Here is a 21,648-nt window from a genome sequence, read left to right on the forward strand (position 1 = left end):
GGGTTTAATTAAAACCATTTTAGACCACATTGGATGGTCTTGGCCTCACAAATCCATGGAAAACGCTGATTTTCGGACTTTTACTGTTCATCGGATAAAAATGCAGTTTTCTGGCCCAGCTTCAAAAATTCATAACTTAATCTAGAAAAATCAAAATGGAGTTGTTCAAAATTCTATCAAAATATCTTTGAATTCTTTTTCAAGGAAAAATAATCTTATGAACCAATTCTATTGCAAAAAGCGTCAGGTTTTTGTGAAATTCACCTCTATCCATTTGGCAAAAATCCTTTTTCCAGATTCTGAACCTTAACTTTGAAAAATCATTAAAAATCGTTTAGTTGGCCAATTTTAACGTGCTGCCTATCACTTTGAAGCTCAAGATGTGAAATTTAAGTATATCAAATTTCTTATGGAAATTAGGTTTGTAACTTAATAAAACATGGCTCTAAACTAACGTCCTGCTTAGGAATTACAGCACCAACCATTGATATTTATACATAACAAAATGTCCATGAATTTTTATGGTGTGATACCATAATTTAGCCTCCAATCTGCAGCTTGATATTTGGAGTTTCATGCCCTAAAATGTTAGATTATATTTGGGGGATGAGATTTTAAGAAATCCCAGTAGCAAGATCAATCAACCAAAACATTAACATGCATCAATTACAAGCATGTCAACCTTTTGCTATTAATAGGGAACTACTTTACCTCATACATGTAGCACTCTAACATGCAACAGCTAAGGCACATAAAGCAAGGAGTATAGCTACACAATCATCATCATCATCATCATTTAGTTCAACCACATAATAGCACATGAAATTACATAGCAATCAATGCAACATTCAACATTAGGGTTAATTAAATCTTACTACCTTAATCCAATGCTCTTTGATTTTCTTGTTCTTCTTTCTTGCTTCCACAAATGCCAAACCCTAGTATGGCAATCCGCAAAAAGGGTAGCAAGAATCAACAACCATTCCACATAAGAATCAATAACGTAACTCAAGTAATTCCTAAACCCCTTAAAGCTTCAATCTTTATTCTTGAATTTTTAGAGTTTATTTCCTTTAACCCTAAAAATTCCCTCTTGACTCATTCCTACATGATTTTTCCTGTAGATTCCAAATATCTACTTGTATTTAACAAAATAAATTTCCTTCTTTCAGTTTTAGCTTGACCAAACCATTAGGGTTCCTTATCCAAAAATTTCAACTTTGATTCTATGACTTCCAACACTTGTTCTTTAGGTTTACCCATTTTCCATTTTGAACATAATGGAAGCCTCAAAACTTTGAAAAACAAATCCTAGGGTTCAAATCTTTCCTTGGCCGAAATGGGTCTCAAGCAACACAACCAAGGAAACACTCCAAGATCAACCTACAACCACTTGTAACCACTAGGATCTACCACACTTTGAAGTGTCCTAGAAAGATTGAACCATAAAACTTCCTCCCCTACCCCATAAGCATTTTGGCCAGCTCCAAATGAAGAGGAAAAACCAGAAATTTCAACCATACAAAGCAATAAAACAAAGCAAGGAACATCTTAAGACAGCTTACCAAACTTGGATCTTAGTTGGAAGATCAAATATACTTGTTTTTTGCTTGATTTCCCTTCAAGCTCTCTCTTTTCCCTCTCTTCATGCCTTGGACGAAATATGATCTGATTTAGGGGGAAGGATGAGCTCATTCAATGCACACAAAATATCCCACCAACCATCATTAATGTTATGCCATGTGTCAAAATCCTACTTAGTCTTAATCCTCTCTCTCAATTAACTTAAATTATAATGTAATTAAATTCGAAAGTCAAGATCCTCTCCATTGGTAACTTGACACTTGGAAAGATCTAATTACCATCCATTGAAGGCTTGACAAGTGGCAACTTGTGGGCTAAGTAAAGTGCAAGACTCTGATTAACACTTTATCGGTGCACTTTTTCTCCGGGTTTAACTTCTTTTCTATAATTACAGTACTCTAGCCTCTGTAATTATTTTCTATCAGATCCATAAATTATTCTCCATCAGATCCATAAATTATTCTCCTCATTTTTATCTTCCCAAATTGCCCTCTTTGTGTCAAATTTAATTTCCCAATAATTAAATAAAAAGGAAAACTATTTTCCTTCTCTTTAGTGATTTTTCCTCTTTTCAAAGGAATTAGGAAAAATCTTAGATACTTGAGGGTCTTCTTTTACTTCCATAATCTCTTATAATTCCTTGGGATATCATAGGAATTTTCTTGGGATTTTATCCTCCTTAAAAATATTTATTTGGAATTTTCCAAATAAAGGACCTTAAACTAGCTTAAATCGCCCTTAAATTCCTTTGTAATTTCTCTAAGGGCAATTTGGTCATAAGACCAATTTTATAATCCCATATAATTCTCAAGAACATTTTCTTATTTTTTCTTAATTTTCTAAGGTTTGGAAATATTTTTCCATAATTATTCTTGACCAATTTTTCTCAATTAGTCAAACTTTTCATAATTGGCTTGGAAAACTATAATAATTATTTTCCACCAAAATTCTTCTATTTCTCTGTGTCATTTTTGTCCCTTAAATATTTGAGAATAATCCTTATTCCTAATTATCATAGTACTGGATGTGACAAAAAGTGTAATGCTATCACGCGATAGGGTTATTTTAAATTTAGCAAAAACTTTTAATAGCAGTTATTAAGATAACTACCATTATAGATGTATGGGGAGGCTAAGTTATTGTCAGTATTTAGGGGTCTAACATACCTCATATCCAAGGTAACTCTTGTACTATTAGACCTTTAACTATATGACCTATTTCTAACCAAGGATTTTAATTTTCTTAAAAACCTATAAATTTAAATTTTTAAATACACTGATTGATTAATAAATATTTTTATTTAAGTGGAGGGTTTTTTTTTTTCCAAATGAAGAAGTGATAATTTTGTGCACTCCTTATGACACATCCAATGATTTTGAATTGGGACACCAAACTTTGCTTCTTAAACAAGATAAATAGTCAGATGAACCTTACTAGTAAAAAAGGATAGAGTGAATATTATTTTCATAGGACAAAAGGTAAGAATAATTTTGTTTTGTAGCTAATTCAACTTGTCAATGCTCAAAATCTTTGCATATAACTTTCTAAGGAATGAACAAAGTTTCACCAATACCACATACACATGTCAAGGTAGTGAATTTTTCAATGCCAATCGAATATTAAATGTAGATACCTTTTCTAGCAAGGATTCGAGTTTTCATTTTCCTACGCCAAATCTTCAAGTTTGGTTTCAAAGACTATTTGTCTAGGAGGAAAACATACTTCAAACGTTAATATATAAGATTGCTAATATGATAATTTGGAAAGATCGATCTACATGTATCTAATTGGTTTGGTTAAAAAGCTTGCTTGTTTTATGTGTGTATGTCAAGAAAATATCTAGGTGAATTTTTTTATGTTTATTATGTCAAATTTTCTAATAACAACTTGATATTATGATATAATGAATTTGATGTAATTAAGTATTTACTTTTTATATATTTATATAATTTGATGTCTTCTTTTATAAATTCAAGCATGCTTGATTCACACGCCAAACTTTTCCCCTACCCTATTGCGTAAATAAGCCTTGGTAAACGAGATAGACGGCTATAATTATTATTATCTCAAATCCATTATTATTACGCTGACCTGACTGAAATAGGAAAGGGACTTTTGCATTATTGTGTCATTTTTTTTACCAGCATTGCATTATTGAGTCTAAATGTCTAATTAAGTTTTAAGAAATATGCAAAGCACAAGTCTCCAAAAAAAAAATTATAATTGACACTTCGCCACTCACAACATCATGCTTAGACTTTAGAAGCAACATGAACGATTGACATAATGCTAATTAATTAAAAAAAATAAAGTCTTTGTTGACAGAGTAATGAATCGCCCCGAGAGAAACCAGGGCACCACCTAATTTGTCCACTGTCTAATAAAATGAAGGAAAAATTCCAGATAAAGCCTTTCAAATATACATAATTTTAAATTGGGTTCTGGAATTGTGTAAATGATAGAAAGGGTCAATGACCCAGTCTGTCATTTGTAAAATCAAGAGGAATTAACAATTTTATCCTCATTTGTATTCATTTACTACAATAATTTAAGGAATCACTATAAAGGTTTAGGTGTTACCTAGATCCATGTAGAGAATAACTACTTATTTTTTCATAGTCAGGAATGCCCCATAAGAAGGTGCCTTGTTATTAACTACAACTAATCATGTAATCACTAGAACAGTGTAAGCGTTATCTAGATTCGTTTAGAGAATAACTACTTATGTTTGCCTTCATTTATATGCATTCACTACAATAATTTAAGGAATCACTATAAGGGTTTAGGCGTTACTAGATTCATGTAGAGAATAACCACTCATTTTTTCATAGTCAGAATGTCCCATGAGAAGATGTCTTGTTATTAAGTACAACTAATCATGTAATCACTAGAACAGTATAAGCATTACCTAGACTCGTTTAGAAATAACTATTCACTTTTGCTTAATCAGGACAAAATTATCAATTTCTCTTAATTTTACAAATAATAGATTGGGTCATTGACCCTTTCTGTCATTTACACAATTCCAGAACCCAATCTAAAATTGTGTATATTCGAAGGGTTTTATCTGGGATTTTTCCTAAAATGAAAACAAATCAGCCAATTTTATCTCATGTGACAGTGTACGTGTGACCCCTCGCTTTCTCTCCTTTTTTTAATAATTTGTTTGAAAAGTTGTGCCATTTTAAATCTTATTTTCTCTCTCATCTGCATCTTTTTTTTTTTTTAATTAAATGATGAAGTTCTTACAAAACAACCAATAGGATGATAAGACCTAGTTTTCCCTATCAACCTTCCCCTCAATAATAGAAGATGGTTGATCTAGGATATAAAAATTACCCTTCATAAAATGAGAGAATTTCACTGGATGATTAGTAGTAGGGATGAAGTCTCTAAGAGTATGAATTGGGTCAACCATCCAATCTTTGTGAAGTAAAAGTCTAGCATCATCAATAATATTTCTAAATGGATATATCTTATCACAGTCTCTACATAACATGGATAAGGCTTCCAGACAGTCAGAGTAAATCATTATATTTTTGTGACCCCTGTCCCAACAGAGCTATAGACCATGGATTATGCCAAGTAATTCTGCTATTACTGGAGGCATAGAAAAAGTTTGCAACTAAACCCCACTAGCCACTGATCATGATAGTTCGACGCAACACCAACATAGCCGCTTCTGCCATCCTACAAGCCTGAGCCATCTACCTTGATTTAACAAAACCATCATGGACATGGGTAGTGTAGTATTTTTCGGGGTAAAGACTAGAGTAGAATTTACAATGAAGCATCAAATCTTTATCCCAGCAGACTTTGAAAAAACTATCATGTGCATTTGAATAATTACCATTCTCTCTAGAATCAAAACATTAAAAGACCCATATATCCCAAAATATGTAGCCAAAGAGAGTAGCTCATCAGATACTCTTAGTGTAGTGATATCTTGCTTCTGTAGATAGGTTCCACTTAACCCATCTTGCACCTTGTAAGGAACAAAAAATAGGCCATAAATATGGGTCAACTACTAATTTCCAACTTTCTCAAGCATTGGCATAGCTCCTCATCATGTGCATGCAGTCTTCATCTTTATCACAACCAAAAGGACATGGTATTGTCATTGTAAGGCCTCTGCTTCACCTCAGAACTCCAATATGAGTTCTACCATGCATAGAAAGCCACATAAGAGAGCGGATCTTTTCTGGCACCTACCATTTTCATAGAAGTTTCCAAATGCTGTCTTGCTATCTTTGGTTATCTGCATCTTCCCTTCAACGCACATATATATCTGCCTCCCTCTCCCACTCTCACTCTCACACCTCTCCCCTCCCCTTTCCTCTCTCGTTGTCGTATTAGTGTATTTCAAAAATTTTAAGTTACTTATTAATTTAATTAAAAATTATAATTTATATAAATAATTAATATAAAATTTTTAGTTGACTCTTTTTTTTATTAAGTTTCATCCAATATGGTGACGCACTTGTTTAGGTTGATCTAATTCGTGAAAGTGATTCATCCAGCCCTACAAAATATTTTTACATCCTAAAAAGTTTTTGTGATTCAGTTTTGCTTTTAAAATTTTTTTTGGAGCAATTTTAACTTCACCAAAAAAATTTTAGATATAAGGCGTTACTGAAAAAAATATTTTATGATGCTAAATGCATCTTCACTTAGTAAAATTTTTGGAAAATTAACAGCTATGTTAAAATTGCTCCTTAAAAAAACTCTAAGAGCAAAATTGCATCAAAAAATATGACTGATATTGGGACCTAAAAAATTATTTTTAGACATTGGATGAATAAATATTTTGATATTTGATGCACCTAAAAAAACAAATTTCAACTGCTAGATCACCTTAACTTCTTTGTTTTTTTTCCTAATATTTTTGGCTACTTATCATTGCAATTAAATTTTATGATTATAATTATATACACAACTAGTAAAAAATTTAAATTTTTTATAAGTAATTTAGATTTCAAATTGTCTTTAAGTTTTCTCCGAAATTTTTTTGATTGATTGCATGTATAATTATAACTATAATTTTTAAATTAAATATAAAGATAACTAAAGTTGTAGGAATAAAAAAGAAATCAACCAAAATATTTTAAGGTCAATCTAAATCATAAAATATTTTAGCATGTAAAAATATTTTAGTGTAGGATGAATCACCTTAACAAATTACATCCACCTAAACAAGTGCATCACCATATTGGATGAAACTTAATCAAAAGAAATCAACTGGAAATTTTATATTAATTGTTAGATTTTTGGGCTTGGATCCGCCCTTGATGGGCCGGATTATTTGACCGGGTATAAAGAGAATATATCAGTCAAATATCCAAACGATATTGTGATATGTTTGACTTGGTCAAACACCCTGAATCATATCCAATCGGTTACAATATAAATCTAATTAATTTATATTTAATTAATTAATTTATATTGTGTAGATTAAATATATATTAAGTATATATATTTAGAATTAATTGTGATTGATTCTGGATTTAAATTCAAATATCATGATATTATGAGATAAGGATATATTATATCTTATCTCAGATTTTATCAGATGGGCTCAGTGGATATTTTTATGCTACCCAAAATATCCCTGACAAAAGCTATAAATAGAGGCTTCCCCCCATCAGTTCAAAATCACTCCAGTAGTAGAGCTTTCCTACTATCTCTCTCTCTCTCTCTCTTATTTTCTTTCTTGCAAAAGAGGTGCTCTGCTGTGCACTTAAAAGCTCAGACTTTTATAGTCTAGCTTAAGCGTGAGCTAAGAAGATCCGACCGACCCGACCCGAGATCCGACCGGTATGTTTTCGATCCATTCTAATATTTATCTTACATTGGCATCAGAGCCAAGATGTTCTTGAGGCTCTCAATATATGTGTGCATATATTATTCACGCTCATTTTTTTTTCCGCTGCATCATGAATATGCCGTATTCAATTCGAACTCAATATGCTTGTGTTTTAAACTCAAATACACACTCCGTATATATAAGTGAAGTTCGAAAACATTACCTATTATTCCGTAAGGTTCAAAAACATGATCGAAATCTTCTTTTTCAAAAGCTCCAACGTCGGTCGTACGAACCAGTTTTTGAATCTTTAAAAATGATGTTTTTTAAAGAAAATGAACCCATAGAGTTGTAGAGCACAAAAATATGAGTTCATAGACACCTAAAATGCATAAAACGGAGCTCGGAGGAGGAAGAAATCAAGGTTCGAAAATGGCGGGTCGCGACGGACCCGCCGGAGCTCCAGCCGGATCTGGGGTGACCCAGCTGGAGGTCAGGGACGACCTAACCAGCCCAAAACGGCGTTGTTTTGGGCTAGCCAGGACGCAGCGTTTCACTTAAAGTGAAACGCTGTGTTTCGGGTCTGTGGACCCAGATCCTCCCTGGAAGTCGGGTCGGTAGACCGACCCGACCCAAAAAAAAATTAAAAAAAAAAGGGATTTTTTTTGGACGCGCCTTGTGGGCTCGTGGGGTCCACCTAGGGATCATTTTGTCATAAAAGGCACATATATAGACTCCTTAAGACGTGAGGAATCAGATGGAATAGGTCAGGTAACGGCTAGAGGCCGGATAGGCGACGTGTGTGAGACACGCATCGGTCCCGAGAGTGGGTGAACCTACCCTTTATTAAAAAAAAAAATTTGAATGTTTATTGGGGCGCGTGAGGGGATATTTTTGAGCCCTGTTTGACCTGAAATATTTCTGAAATCATGAGCTATAAATTGATATATTATGTGCCTATTTTTTATGACTTTTTGGGTACGAAAAATAGCAAATAAATGTTTTTGAATATTTATTTTTATTTTTCTTAACTTCTTCTTTTTGGGTTTAGGAAATGGCCAACTCAAACTCAAATTCTAACCACTCTTTTGGAAAATATCCAACTTATTCTCCTCTTTCTGATGCTCCAAAATCTTCAAATTATTATGCTGCCGAAAGTACAAATAAAAGAAAAGCGCCTCAATCACAAGTAAACTCTAATGTACCTGAGGGGAGCAGTAGTGAAAGGAAATGTGTTCCTGACCAACAAGAGGAAGAAGTCTACAGACCCAAGGACATAAATTTAATAGAAAAAATAGCAAAAAAGCATGCTGATGAATACAAGCATCAAAAGTGTCTATTTTCAAAATTGAGTTATTATGCTAAACAAATTGTCAATGAGCAAGACGCACTTTTTTTCTCAAACATTGCAATCCAATACAGAGAGGAACTGGCAAGGAGGGGACACATATTTAGTGAAGCATTTTTTAAACAAAGTCTCTGTAGATGCTGGAAAGATGTTAAAGAGAGTTTGAGAGAACCCATGATAAAATATATCATGAACGAATGAGTTTTTGTTCACATTTATTTTTCCCTTTTCATTTAATGTTTACTCTTGAGACTTTATTTTTTGGGATTATCCAATTTTTTTGTAAACATTTATGCTTCAATAAATAAAGTTTTTTTATTTTAAAATGCTTTATTTGAGTGGGAGTTTTCATGAGGAAAACTCAAATTGGGGATATATTCAAGGAAAGTCAAAGATAAGAAAGGTAAGAGACTAACCAGGAGTAATGGGATGGGAGCCAACATAGTTGTCTCCTGATCATGAAAATGGTGAGACTCTTACCTGGATAACCTATGACCTACTTGAATAATGTGTATGTTGCATACCGTACAAAAATGCATTGTTGTCTATATGATAGCACGATGTCTCAAAGAGGAATCAAGTCCATTATAGCTGACCTCGTAGGAGGTGACAAGCTGAATGGAGACAATTACAGCATGTGGCGTCGTAAGATATCGTATGTCCTCGAAGAACAAGAAGTCACTGATGTGTTGACTACTTTTCTTCTAGAGCCTGAGGCGAATGCATCGCGAAGGGACCAGGACTGCTACGAGGCCTGGAAAAGAAGGGACACTATCGCCAGAATTACTATGCTAAATGCCATGACTGACGATGTGTTGGTGCAATTCAAAACACACCATTCCGCCTCTGCCATGTGGGCAGCGCTGAAATCCGAATTTGACGGTACCTCTGCTGCGAGGCTTAGGAGACTCACCGTCAAACTTGATAATTTCAAGCTGGGTCCTAACACTCCCATAAGGCATCACCTAAGGGCAATGCAGAACTTAATCAGGGAGCTTAACTGTGAAACCTATCAGTAAGGCATATTTAACTGAAGGAAAGGGAGGAGCAGCCTCCCAAAACCAGTCCAAGAGAAGCAAAGGCTCTCAAAATAAGAAAGACGGCCCTAAAGTAAAGAAGGGAAAGAGTTCCTTCAAGAAAGGCAGGAAACATGCAAAGAAGCGGAATATAGCAACCATAAAATGCTATGCTTGCCAATAAAAGGGGCATTATGCCAAGGACTGCCTTGAGCAGAAAAAGGTATTGGATTCAGATTCAATACATTTCTCGTATGTTTCTAGCACTGTGTTTATTGTTGAAACTAATCTTGTTTGGGTTATAGACTCAGGGGCCATAGACCACATGAGCAAGGATCGTGGGAACTTCACAGAATTTCATCGGTTACCAGCAAGAAGCAGATGGCTTTATGTTGGGAACAACGCGAGAGTAGAAGTCAAAGGGATCGGTACTTGTGAGTTGACCCTGCATGGAGGAAGGACCCTAGTCCTGTAAAATGTCCTCTACGCTCCGGAAATCCGACGAAATCTTGTGTCTGTTATTTCCTTAGTTAAATTTCATTTCAATGTCTTTTTTCATGATTTCACAGTAGACATTTCGTATGGGACCAACTTTTCAGTTTCTAGTTATGTTTCGGATGGTTTCTTTGTTTTAGAAAATTTCAATGATAATTTTTCTAGTTCTTGCTATGCACTTTCTTCCGATGTCAATTACGATATATGGCACGCTAGATTAGGACATATTGGTCAAGAACGCATGACCAAACTGGCAAAAGAGGGTTTGCTAGGAAACGTGTCCAAAAAGGAAATGTCTCTATGTGAACATTGCCTTGCTGGCAAGAGCACAAGGAAGCCTTTCGGAAAGGCAACCAGGGCTAAGCATCCTCTTGAATTGGTACACTCTCATATTTGCGGACCAATGAGTGTTAGGGCACTTATTTTATTACCTTCATCGATGATTCTTCCCAATATGGCTATATTTACCTGATTTCCCATAAATATGAGGCATTAGAGTGCTTTAGAAAATATCTCAATCTAGTGGAAAATCAGCTAGGTTCAAGAATCAAAGCCTTAAGAACTGACCGAGGTCGAGAATACCTCTCTGATCAGTTCAAGGAGCTCTGTGAAGAAAGGGGTATTGTTAGGCAACTAACAATCCCCGGCACTCCTCAACAAAACGGAGTTGCTGAAAGGAGAAACAGGACTCTCCTCGATATGGTTAGATCAATGATGGCACAAGCTGAGCTTTCAACCTCATATTGGGGAGATGCTCTTTTAACTGCCACATTCATACTTAACCGAGTGCCTTCTAAATCAGTCACCACAACCCCTTATGAATCATGGACAAATCGCAAACTGGATCTAAGCATCCTAAGACCATGGGGGTCAGCGGCCTATATTCGTGATTCTTCCCATAAATATGACAAGCTAGAACCAAGGGGCAAAAAGTGTATCTTCATAAGATACTCTGAGAACTCTAAGGGGTATGTCTTCATTGGTGAATATGATGACGGCTCAGTGACTGAGATAGAGTCAAGGGACACAACATTCATAGAAACCGAATATCCTAGCAGAGGGAGTATTGATCGAACAAGCCGTCTTTATGAGGATGATGGCAATGAGGTACAACAAAGTGTTCCTCAGTCTACTGATCCGAGTGGGAGGGTTGAACCATTTTCACAACAAGGTTTAACCCAGTCACAGGAAGTAAGTCCTACAACAACCCCACTTAGGAGAAGTAACAGAGACAAAACTCCTAAGAGACGCTTCTCAATTGAAGGAGCAACCTTCATCGTTAGTCCAGAAAACGATGAAGGAGACCCCGTAAGTGTTAAAGAAGCACTAACAGGACCTGCTAAGGAAAAATGGCAGAAGGCCTTACAAGAGGAAATGGATTCCATGGAATCCAACCAAGTATGGGAATTAGTTGATCTACCACCTGGCCGAAAGGCAATTGGGAGCAAGTGGGTTCTCAAGTACAAACGTAAGGCTGATGGATCAATTGATAAACCCAAAGCAAGGTTAGTTGCCAAAGGGTATACACAACGGGAAGGAGTGGATCACGCAGACACCTTCTCACCTGTTGTACGTTTCAACTCGATACGACTTATACTGGCTTTAGTAGCAAGTTTAGACTTAGAGTTACATCAGATGGATGTAAAAACCGCTTTCTTGAATGGAGAACTAGATGAGGAAATCTATATGGAACAGCCTGAGGGCTTCATACAGAAAGGGAACGAACAAAAGGTTTGTAAACTCTTGAGATCCATTTATGGACTCAAGCAATCATCTAGGCAGTGGTACTTAAGGTTCCACAAAGCTATAAACTCCTATGACTTTGAAATGATCGAGGAAGATCACTGCGTTTATATCAAGCGGTTTGGAGACAACTTTGTCATTCTATCCCTCTATGTCGACGACATACTACTAGCTGGTACCAATCTGAAACTAATAAAGATGATCAAAGAGTGGTTATCCTTGAACTTCGAGATGAAAGACATGGGCGAAGCAGAATATATCTTAGGTGTTAAGATAAGAAGAGATCGTTCTAGAAAATTGCTGTCATTGTCACAAAAGGCATGCATAGCAAAGATTCTTGAGCGTTTTAATATGAGAGACTGCAAGCCTATGGATACCCCTGTGGTTAAGGGACATAACCTAAGTGAGGAAATGCGCCCTACAAAACAATGCGATATAGAGCGCATGAAGAGAGTCCCATACTCAAGTGCCGTTGGCAGCCTAATGTACGCCATGTTGTGTACCAGGCCAGACATATGCTTCGCAGTCGGACTTGTGAGTCGATTCCAATCCAATCTAGGAGTCAAACACTGGGAAGCTGTAAAGAGGATTATGAGATATCTAAAAGGAACCATGGACTATGAGCTATGCTATCAAGGAAATGGCCTTCGTGCGGAGGGTTATTCCGATGCTGATTGGGCAGGAGACCTGGACGAGCGACACTCGACGTCAGGCTATGCTTTCCTACTGAATAACGGAGCAATCTCCTGGAGCAGCAAGAAACAAACGTGTGTGTCTCTTTCATCCATAGAAGCAGAATATGTAGCTTGTTCTGCAGCTGTCCAAGAAGCTGTGTGGCTCAAAAGATTCTTTGTACGATTGGGAATCCATGGTGGGAGTGAGGGACCAACTCTGATTCACTGCGATAGTCAAGCAGCAATAGCCTATGCAAAGGACCCTAAGTACCACAATCGTACTAAGCATATAGACATAAAATATCACTTTGTAAGGGATATGATCGCTAAGAAACAAGTGACAGTTCAATACTTGTCCACTCATAAGATGTTGGCAGATCCCCTAACCAAGCCTATAGCTAGAGATCCTTTCGTTAAGCATGTAAAGGCCTTGGGCATGCGTAGAGCATGATGTATTGAACTCTTTTTTCTTTTTGATTCTTTTTTTTGTTCAAATACGCAGGCACAAGGCATGTTGTACTGAACCTTTTCCTCTTACTTAGTAATTCAATGCATTTTATCCAATTTAAAGAAATTTTTCTTGTATATACATTTGTGTGTTTATACATGCATAGGCACAAGGTATGTAATACAAATATGTCGTACAGGTCACAAGGTTGGCTCACTCACACGAGCAACCGCCTCGCTATGTTCTCATGGGATGTAGAAAGGTTTGACAGCAGATGATCACCATGAGATGGTAGAGAAGAATCACTGCACAAATGTCACCTCAGCTAGACTGAGATGAGACCCATAAAAGTTTGGGCCGAATCTTGGATAATGTGTCATCCATGAGACCTGTAGCCAGACAAGGAACTCTTCACTAGTAAGACGTCATATATAGTTGTGATGAAAGAGCTCCTGGTTCAAATGTTGGAGTGCATTTGGAACTTAAGTCTGTACGGTGCTATTAAAACCAAAAGCGACATACTCCACTTGGTGGATTGAGCACCGTAGCATGCAATTCATACTGCATGAGCTCACTCAAATCCGTAACAAGGGACGTAGATGGAAGATCCCTGATCCATTACGGTGAGTCCCAGAAAGGAAATAAACCTTTCATAATGCCTTTAAGACTTAGACAACATCACAAGGTTTTGGTTTAGTGGCAGCTACTCTAGCCTAAACCCCATGGTCAAGAATGATGCGATCTAACGGGTCAAGACTGAGAAAGCGACTATGCCAAATCTAAATGATGAATAGTCAGAAGGAAGATTTATCCTGAAATACACATCTACGTTGGTGTCTGTGACATGTCCCTTGCAGGTTGAACAGAACAACTAAGCAAGTGTGGATACCAAACGTATGAGAAGGCAATCTGAGTAAACAAAATAACTCGAGAGGGATTAGATATGCCACAAGTAAAGTGTATGGATAAAACTAGGGCATTCGAGGCAACAAGCATACAATTTGTAGGTACACAAGGGTGTTCTTGTGTGCTGGTCTTGCATAAAGGATTCCTAGTGCATAGGCCCCGAATCGATGACGTCATGCCCACGCAGTCACGGCAGACACCTAGTATGAAGCAATGAAAGATTTAGCTATCGCACGATGGGCAGCCCATCAAGTGCGAGTGGGAGATGTTAGATTTTTGGGCTTGGATCCGCCCTTGATGGGCCGGATTATTTGACCGGGTATAAAGAGAATATATCAGTCAAATATCCAAGCGATATTGTGATATGTTTGACTTGGTCAAACACCCTGAATCATATCCAATCGGTTACGATATAAATCTAATTAATTATATTAAATTAATTAATTTATATTGTGTAGATTAAATATATATTAAGTATATATATTTAGAATTAATTGTGATTGATTCTGGATTTAAATTCAAATATCATGATATTATGAGATAAGGATATATTATATCTTATCTCAGATTTTATCTGATGGGCTCAGTGGATATTTTTATGCTACCCAAAATATCCCTGACAAAAGCTATAAATAGAGGCTTCCCCCCATCAGTTCAAAATCACTCCAGTAGTAGAGCTTTCCTACTATCTCTCTCTCTCTCTCTCTTTTCTTTCTTGCAAAAGAGGTGCTCTGCTGTGCACTTAAAAGCTCAGACTTTTATAGTCTAGCTTAAGCGTGAGCTAAGAAGATCCGACCGACCCGACCCGAGATCCGACCCGGTATGTTTTCGATCCATTCTAATATTTTTCTTACATTAATTTTATAGATAAATTATGATTTTTATTTACATTTATGAATAACTTTAAATTTTTGACATACTCTAATACAAGTATACAGCTATGAGAGACTTAGGAAAGGATATATATTAAAAAGATGCCAGAAGGTGATGGAGATACGACTATGGGAGAGGGTGACGAAATGAATAAGCAGAGAAAGAACAGGAAAGACAGGGCACGCTGGATGATAAAGCATAATTTTTATATATTTTATCTCACATTAATTTAGGATTTAAATGATAATTTTGAGCTTAAATAGATTTTTATGCATTATTGGATTAATTGACTGATTTTAGGATTTTTCATAAAAATTGAGATTTTGGATTAAAAATATAAATATTTTGTGATTTTCTATTTTCAGCTTGGAATTAATTTTTTCCTTTTTTTTTTGAAACAAGTCTCATATTTTTAGAAAGATTGATTTTTGGAAAGTTTCGTAATTTCTTGCCTAATTTTGTGCATATCTAATGTTTAATTTTGATATAGATTATATTATATCTGGATATAATCTACATTAATGGATGCATTTAAATTCTTGTAGGTTAAGAAAGAGCATATAGAAAATCCAATGGTTTAAGATTATTTCTTGAAATTTAAGCACAATCTAATAGCCAATATCAAGTGGGTCAATTAATTACTAATGGACTTGACCTTTGGATCCACAAAAAATTCCTTTTTCTCCCATTAAAATATTCCCCTCATTCGATTGTCAGTATTCACGCTATGTACCATATTTCCCTCGTCCCATATTCAAAAAAGACTACCATCTCTCACCGTCTTTGAATTACCTACAGAGACACATCACAGCAACTACAATTCATTTTCTTGATCCCGGGAGGAGACCACGTCCTCATCATCTTCCCTTTTTTGTTTTTCATGGCCGTGGCTTTTGACAACCTTGGAGTAGGAAGGATAATTTTTATGATAGATTGAGCTTACTGGGAGACAACTTGGGAGGTTATGTAGGAAGCTGGAGCCTTGCCTTAGCATTTGAAGACCACAAGGGAGTGATATTCCATTTATCTTTTTAATTCAGGGGTTTAAGATTATTTAGTTTTAAATAATTTTGAGTTGTATTTTGATGATACAATTTAGTTCTAAATTGTCATTTTTATTCTTGGATTGGATTGATATTTGAATTTTATTTGTGCTGAGACACTTGCTGGAATTTATATTTATTTTTGCATTGTTAATTGAATTTATAATTGAGTTTTCATTATGAATTTAATTATCAATGTGGTTTGAATTGTAAATTTGGGTTCTTTTGCCTCTTGATTGTTTAGTTGAGTTGGTAAATTACCTACTTGTTTGATTGGATAATTTTAAGCATAATTTTCAGAATTAATTTAAATTATTTTCATTGGTTTTAATAAGCTTAATTAACTAACCTTATATTGTTATGAGTTCTCTGGTAGTTTAAAGGTTTTTGAAATTAAGGGTTCCTTTTGTTTCAAGTAGGTAATTAAACTTATTAATCTCACTCTCTTATTGCTTTCCATTGGTCTAATTAATTGATTTAAGTTATGAAGGTTAACTCCATGCGAATCCTGCATTGTTCCCTCTACCGTACCTAAAGAGAAACCTCTCAGTTTTACTTGTTAATTTTTCTTGCTCTCTAGTTAATTTTCTTTATTTCTCATTTTAAGTTTTCCTTCTAAACAAATCACCCCTCCAAAATTGCATTTGCATTCATTTAATTTAATTTAATTTTCATATAGATTTTTAGGATATTTCCATCTTGCATTTAGAATTAGAATTTTGCATTTTAGTCTTGCTCTATTTTATTGCATTTTTCATCACCTAAATTTTTATCTAGAGAAACCCATACCTTGCTCCTTGGAAGTAATGACCAAGATTAATCCTAAGCTACAAAATAATCAGGACCTAGTTTAATTGAGTGCTTTAACAACAGAGGCATAATCACTTGATAAAGAAGATAAGACTCAGAATGCTTCGGAACAAAGAAAGCAGGGGAAACAGAAATTTCTTATAAGTCAAAGCTTCTTGGGGAGGAAGAGAAAACTTTTAATCCAACCTTAAAGGAATAGATGGAAGAATGGTTATGAGAAGAGGATCGCGAATGGCATCTCCTCTATCACTAGAACAACAAAGCTAAAAGGGGGGGGTAATAGGTGAGGAGGTGGGCTAGATACCAAGAGGGGAGACAAAGAATGAAAGATATGGGGGAAGAACCATAGAGATCAACTGTGCATGCTAGGGCAATATGTGTGCTATAGATGCAACAAGCCTAGACACTTTGAAACATCCTGCCTTCAACCTCTCAGAGCACGTATTCATAAGTGTTATGGTTCAAGCAGATCATGACACAAGCCCATGGATTTAAAATTTCAACATAATTACTCGGGTTATTATTTATTGTTTAACTGCCAGATTACAGGTCCAACTTCAAAAATTCATAACTAATTCCATAAAAATTGTATTGAGGTGTTCTAAAATTCTACGGAAAGCTATTTTGATGCTCTTTAAGGAGAAAAAAAATCCAATTAGACTTATCTTTTTCCAATTCATACAGTTTAATCAATAAATATTACTGCTCATCTTATAAAATCTGAAACTTCCAGATTCTGTGGCTCAACTTTGGAAATTTGTATCTCCTTGTGTACACATCCAATTGAGCTGATCTACCTCTCATTTTAAAGCTGGGGACGTGTTTTATGAGTTTGCCAAATCTCATGACTTAACTCATTCGTTTGATAGGTCAAACTGGAGCTACAAACTCACTGCTCTAGGACCTACGTTTTATCTCTTAACATCTCTTTACTTTAATTCTTTTTATTTCTTTAGCACACATAACATAGACTTACTCTTTCCCATTCATGTTCATACACTTTCATTCATGCCATAAATATTATAATTAATTACATGGCATCATAGGCATCCATAACATAAATTACATAATAGGAGAATTACACATTGAATAATAATATCATTCATTAACATGAACAATTCTCCACTTTCTTCTTCTTGCTTCTTATGCCATTATTACCCATCATTGATTGATCTAAATGGTTAATTAGGGAGGAGGTGAGATTTAGGGAAATCTCAGTAGCAAACAATACCATATTAATCATGCTAGATGGATGCTAATACACTACACGTAACTTGTTTATTCTCTTGTTAATTAGTGACATATTAGCATGCTCAAAGCTAACTTCTTGATGCATGGTCATGGAGACATAATCTACTTATCATGAATAGTAATTATAGTAGCTAAAACATGTCACATTAACATTCAAATAACATGTACACAGCAACACACAAGCATACAACATCAAGCAATGACAATAGGTAAGTTCACTACCTTGCACCTCAAGCTTTCCTCTTACTTTTTCTTTGACTCCCTTGACTTTCCAACCATGTGGGCATTCGATTAACATCACCAAACATCCTCTTGGATGTTCCAAGGTCCTAAACATAGTCATAATGATCATACAATCTATTGGTTTTAGGGTTTTCTTTCTAGCTTTCCTAACATAAATCTCATCATTTCCCATCCTTAAGATCCATTTCTTGTTTGTCTTAGATTTAAGAAGATCAAATATGAAAATTTTGCTTCACGGGTACTGTTCACACAGAAATTCCAGAATTTTTGCTCAAATTTGAAAATTCATAATTAATTCTAGAAAAATAAAAACTGAGTGGTTCCAAGTCTCACTAAAATATCCTTAAGTTCTCTTTGAAGTAAAAATAGTTTCAGGAACCAATTCTATGCTGAGCAGTACCAGAATTGTACGGAATTCGCTACTCTTCAAAAGGTTAAACACTGTTTCCATATTTCAAACCCTGAATTTGAAAAATCACCATAAATGGTACACATATCCAAATGAAGTGTTCTACCCATGGATTTAAAGCTTACATAGTGTACTTTAATCATGCCAAATTTCAGAATCAGATACAAAGAGTAACTTATTCAAAATAGGTATCAAGTCAGATGCTACAATCATCACATACCTTGATCTTGAAGCTTGAATCTTGTTCCTTCTTCTTGGCCTTCACCCCTACGTTTTTCTCTCTATATTTTGGTAGCATTTTCCCTCTACAAATGGCTGCCAAAATGCTCTTCCAAGGTGGGGTATTTATAGCCAAAACTTTGGCTTAAATGGACCAAAATGCCCTTGGTGGCTAATAGAAAGGGTAAGGGTAATTTTGAAACTTTAAGTTGACTTTTACATCATCTTCCTGCATCATCCTTACCTCATTCTCCTAGAAGGTACAAAGTTTCACAAATATGGTGGAGGAGAAGGGAGATTAAATCCTAGCCATTGGATCAAAACTTAATCCTTAAGTTTCCTCTGAATTTACTTAGCTCACGTTTCTCCGGCTTTCTTGACGGCCTTCTAGAGCTCAGAAAATTCTTCTATCTGCTCCATAAATTTCCTTTAATTGTAGAGAGTATCTTTGATTTTCTTAGGCCATAACACTTCCTTTAAGCCTTGCATAAAAATTCATTTACTAAAATACCCTTTTATCGGCATAATCAGCTTTTTAATTTATTAAAGCCACTCCACTGGCCTTTAGTTATGAGACTAATTTTATAAATTAGTACAACCTTTCAACCATTTAACTTCATTTTTGTGTATATTTTTGAGGTCTCTTGCTAGTTTAAATAATTACCTCAAACCATGTACTTTTTACCAGCCACAAGCTTATAAATTCCATTTAAGCTACCTGAGGGGTATTTTTGTCTTTCTCTTCACAAAAGAGCCTTAGAATATTATTTCCCATTTTTTTGGGATTTTCTTGGAATTCTCTGTATACTCTTCCATTTTTACCCCTGTTGGTCGTAACTTTCTGAATTTACGGTTTAGTCCTTGTTGGACTTAATTTCATACAATTTTCTCTTTGAGGTTTCTAACTTAACCTTTGGCTTGTATCTAGCCTCTTTTCTCTTTCTGGGCCCTTAAGACTTTATTGGAGCCTCTAGCCTTGATTATACTTGAGCCCTGAAAACTTTTAATTTGTAATTTTGTCCCTGAAATTGCTTTGACTTCATTTCTCATCTTTGGGACTTCTGCTAAAAAAGGGTCTAGTAGCCTATCCAATTCAGGCTATTTCTGGTACTTCTAGGCACAAAAGTTGGAATGTTACACAGTTAGCCACAGAGTATAAGCAAGGTAGAGATAGTTTGAGACTCTAGAATTAGGGATGAGCATTTGCCCTTATACAAGAGAAGGCTTATAAGATGCTTGAGGACACAAGGTATGATCAGTATCAGTTATTACCTTGTATGTTTGATGTTTGATACAAGCACAAGCCATGAGTTTGTGGTATGCAATTGTCTTAGGCCATTGGGTCTCACTATGATTCCTTGTAACATGATTTGTTTGTATCCACTCCCTTTAAGCTTAAAATATGTTTGAATTGTATTGTCTAATATGATTATTGCTGCATTCCCCCAGCTTTGAAATGCATGCCATCCTGCAACTTGGATGTTGTTAATGATTTTAACTAGTTGTCTTCCCATGATGTACTCCTAGCCTGTAAGGGTAAGATCCTTAAGCTTTCTCTGAAAGGAAATAGTCCTATATGTAGATATAACATTAAATGTTGTGACTGAGGCCCAAGTTGACAAATAATTGAAAAAAGGTTGCTAGTGATATAAAGAATCTTTCCTCTATGTAAGCAAAAGTAGAAGTAGAATAAGGGAGAGTAATGAGGAGGTAGGTAGCCACTACTTAGAGTGAAGAGACTACCCTTGAAGAAAGGAATAGTTTAAGTTGAGTGGGCTAAACTAGACAAGGGTATAAGTCTAAACTCTAGTTGGGAAACAATGTGGCAATTGAACCCTCATATAATCAGTGAGACCTTAATAAAAGTAAAGCCAACAGATGATAATGCCAGAGATAATGGTCACACCGGGAGTTGATATAAAGAGATGAATATCTTCCTTATGATGCTTAGATGATTAATAATGTTTAGGACTAGAAGATGTTTTCTCGTGTCCCTAAGGCATCTGTGAGAAGTGTGACCATAGCACTTAGGCCAATAAGGAATCTAAAAGCTGAGATTCCTATAGATGATTGTCACTGCCAAAGTGACCAAATAAGTCAGGTTGAGAGGTTCTCTTAAATAGGGGTGTGATTTCCTGATAGAGATTGGGTACGGGGAAGGTCTTAGTCACAAAGTACTTCTTTAAGATTGGGAGGTGGTCCTCCAAATCAGAATTGATGCTGCTTGATTGAAAGCAAGCCGTCATATGAAGGAAAGAAAGGGGAATAATTGTGATGGAGTAGACATCGCTGTACGGAAAAATGATGCATCCTCCCAAATGGTAGAGTTGATGCCATACTGGTAAAAGTGATATGCTAACAATACATCCTCCTAGAGTGGTAGAGTAGACGTCATACCGGTAAAATCGACATATCCTCCATCAAGGTAAAGAGTGGTTGAGTTGACATTGCTCTAATAGAGAGCAATATGTCCTCCCACGGGAAAGAGTAACAGTGTAACAACGAAACTACTACACTTTTAAATTAATCAATATTGAAAAGTTAACCATGATAGAAAAGAAACTTTGTAAAACATTTAAAAATACTATCATGGTTATATAAGCATCCTAAGTCACATGAAATTAACCATCATAGGAAAGAGTTAAATCAATGCATAAGTATGTCTATTATAATTAAAAGAACTTTTCTAAATTAACTGCATGCAAAATGAGATTCACAATGAATAGGTCTTTGGGCATTATAAACTCATAATGTCATTTTTAACCATAAGCCCAAAACAAAAC

This window comes from Neltuma alba, unplaced genomic scaffold, assembly GCF_004799145.2.
Source record: "Neltuma alba isolate B1F8T4 unplaced genomic scaffold, ASM479914v2 tig00010265_pilon, whole genome shotgun sequence".
In the NCBI taxonomy this organism is placed as follows: Eukaryota; Viridiplantae; Streptophyta; class Magnoliopsida; order Fabales; family Fabaceae; genus Neltuma; species Neltuma alba.